The sequence below is a fragment of the Asparagus officinalis genome, chromosome 8, assembly GCF_001876935.1.
Source record: "Asparagus officinalis chromosome 8, Aspof.V1, whole genome shotgun sequence".
Taxonomy (NCBI): Eukaryota; Viridiplantae; Streptophyta; class Magnoliopsida; order Asparagales; family Asparagaceae; genus Asparagus; species Asparagus officinalis.
Genome location: NC_033801.1, coordinates 52,591,586 through 52,594,777, shown reverse-complemented (window position 1 = coordinate 52,594,777; position 3,192 = coordinate 52,591,586).

Below are 3,192 nucleotides of genomic sequence, written 5' to 3'. Positions count from 1 at the left end.
TCACACCTAGGTAGGACTTGAAGTAGATTAAGTGCTGAGTAGGGGAACCTCTCCCGTCAAATGGCATGAAGTTGATTAGATTAAACTTCGTCGAATATAGGATCAACTCCCACTCTCTTGGATAGGGACATAGAATACTGATCTTCTTTATCTCTTGAGCAGACATCAATGCGTTAATCTTGCTCTCTAGGTCTTTCATTTTCTCATCCTTACTTGTATTTTTCTTTGGACTATTTCGAGGAGAAACAACTAGATCACCCCCAGCATTGTTACCCTCAATGGGACCACGTACAATATTTTGGTCAATAGGAGGGGTATCAGCGTTGGGATTGTCATCCACGTCTGAATCACTACCTCTTTGATTAGTAGAGTTACGATGGCTAGATTCACTAATATGATTTGATAAGGCTTGAATCTATTGATCACGCAATTCCCTTATCCATCACACTGTCATTTTCATTTCAAATTTGAAATTCTCATTCAGCTTGGCTAGAGCGTCTTTGAGGATTTTGGCTATTTGTTTAGTATTAATCATGAACGCCTCACGAGATTATCCTGTACTGGACACCATATTGTCAGAAGTGATTCCGGAGTTGGTATCTAACATTTCATCCTCCGAGGAGTGTCTTCTATTTGGTATAGGTCGTTTAGTTCCTGACCGTAACCAAACGATGCGTTGAGATGCCTCTGAGAAAGAGTCAGGGCTGTAACGCCTTATCAATTTTCTTTTATTGGCCACATTGATGATAACTTCTGGAAGCTCGTCATCATGACTGGCAGATTTCTTCTTGTAGAAGCGTTTTGATTTAGATTTGGACACTTCGGTAGAGATTCTTTTGAATACCGAGACCCTCCGTGGAGTGGACTTGGGAAAGCTACACTCTGATAATACTATCCTGATTAACCTCTCATAAGGACAGTGAGAGTCTAATTCTAGGTTACTTCTCTTTCAAGATTTCTTCATACCCACAACCCGAAAGTATAACTCATCGACGTTGTGGCTTGAGCAACCTATCGGTGGTTGGTTTGAATCCCTATGTTCGACATTATCATGAAATGGACACATCTTATTTTGGGGATGTAACACATTGTTGGCGTTCTTTTGAGTTGCACGCTTAGATCCACCCCATTGCAAGTGTGGAATCTCAATAGGCTTCTAAACCTGGACACGTAACCCCAAGCTGGTGGTTACGAGTGTTTTTTTGATATGGGATGGCTTTAACTTGTTGGGAGGACACGTACGACACCAAACCTAAAAGGTCGCTTGGGATTTGTTTACCGGACCTAAGCGTTCTTTAACTGGAGCTTTGACCCGATCCTCATGCAAAAGACCAAGGCGATCCGCCATCTTCATTTTGAATTTGGACAGGTCCACACTGCCATGAGGCTTCACTGGAAGTACAAGATTAGTGTTTCGCATCAGGTGTGAAACACACTTGGTGTTTTGCACCAGGTAGAGGTGTTTCGGCTATTTTCAGTTCTATTTTCAGTGCTATTTTGGCCTTCAGCACCCAGACTTACTTAGATTTTGGCAATTCTTTGGCCGCCTCTTCTTCTACAACTCTTGTGCCTTCTGCACGAGAATCCATACGTGAGCGAGAAGTGCGTGACGCTTCTAGATGCGCTCCTTGAGAGTCAAACGGCTCGTTTGCAATGGACCCACTTGTTGGTTGAGTAGCCCATTGCTTGCTGTGACGGTGGCTTAGTCATTTGGCATCTCCTAAATTCTAAGTCCGCTTGATGGCAGAGTCCATCTACCTACTTCAGAGCTTTAGCAAACTGACGGGTAAGATTGTTAGACCCTAGAGGGGGGGGTGATTAGGGTCTTATGCTAATCTAATCCGATTAAATGCCAATTAAAATTAATTAACAAGTTATCCTAGCAATATGAAATACAACAAGATATGTGAGCTAGGATAAGCAATGTGAACAACAAGATATATCCTAACAAGAGATATAGGCAATGTATATGCAAGGATATAAAACTAACACAATGTGATATATCCTACCAAAGAGATATACAATATGATATATGCAAGGATATGTAACTAATGGTGATATAAACATAAACAAGATAGTGGATCATATAAATAATGAGCTATGGACAATGGCGATATAAGATATGAACATAAATATAAATGAACGCCAAAGCACACTCAAACAAGCAATATGATCACGGAGTTCGGACCTTCCGTCCTACGTCTCCGCTCCCCACTCCCGGGGAGAAATCCACTAACACAATCCGGTTTGGAAGCCGGAACTTCTTCTACACACTCGGTTTTCTAGCTAACCGAAAACTCTACAACTCACACTCTTGCAATCACACTCTACACCCACTAAGTGTTGGACCTAGCCGTGTCTCCCTCAAGTGCTCGGTTACAACCTCTCCCTAGGCACGTCAACCGACGCCACTCCTCTTGGGACGATCCCCGACTCTCACCACACACTCCTCACTCGGTGTACAAGTGTATTACAAAGTGATTCTCACAATAAGCACAAATATGACAAATGATTGTTCTCAAAACAAGGTGAGAACTCAATTAAGCACAACTCTTAGTCACAAACCCACAACCCCAAATTATACTATGAATGTAAATACAATAAGCTCAATAGGTTGTGTGTGAACAAAGAGATATAAATCAAAACTAAACTCAATGTAGTTCTAGCTTAATAACAATGATAATCAAATATATAAAAAAGCTAGAAATAGAGTTTAGAAAACTTCTCAATATATCAAGAGTTGGAGGGAGAATAGTTGAATGCCCAAACACCAATAGATGATCTCCTCAAGCTCTTGTAGAATTGAATCACAAAAACAAACTCTCAATTTGCTTAAAAGCTTTTTAAACACACTTAAACCAAACTAAAACCCTTGTTAAAAACTTTATTAAACTTGATTAAAAACTCTCTTAGTTAACTTGAAAAGACATCAGCAATGGGGTATATATACCCACTCAAAGCTCAGCCAAAAACACCCAAAACAAAAGACCAAAAGACCCAGCCAACGGTACAAAAACTAGCCGTTGGAAACAGTAAAAGCCATCGTCGGTCGACCGGAAATTCTGTCGGTCGACCGATTTGAGCTCTCGGTCGACCGGACCAAAATTCGGTCGACCGTTATCCAGGTCGAAAACGAGAAACCACAAGCTGACATCTTCGGTCGACCGGTGCGGTCGACCGATGGAGCTCTCG